Raw genomic sequence first — 219 nt, 5'->3', positions numbered from 1 at the left:
TCCAAAGCAATTGACATTGAGATGTTTTCACATGCATTTCTAATCTCTATATACATGACTATCACTGGTCACAGTCACCCACCTTCTGAACTCGTCGGCATCTGAGCATGAATACAAACTCGTCAGGTAGCCTATCTAGTGGGAGATAGAGCCTCCATACTCTGCTATCCCTGCCACTGTCCACTGTGCTGTCAGCACCCCCATCCATTCCCCCCTATC

Source organism: Nannospalax galili, unplaced genomic scaffold, assembly GCF_000622305.1.
Source record: "Nannospalax galili isolate Female #2095 unplaced genomic scaffold, S.galili_v1.0 scaffold2108, whole genome shotgun sequence".
NCBI lineage: Eukaryota > Metazoa > Chordata > Mammalia > Rodentia > Spalacidae > Nannospalax > Nannospalax galili.
This window is presented reverse-complemented; position numbering follows the sequence as displayed.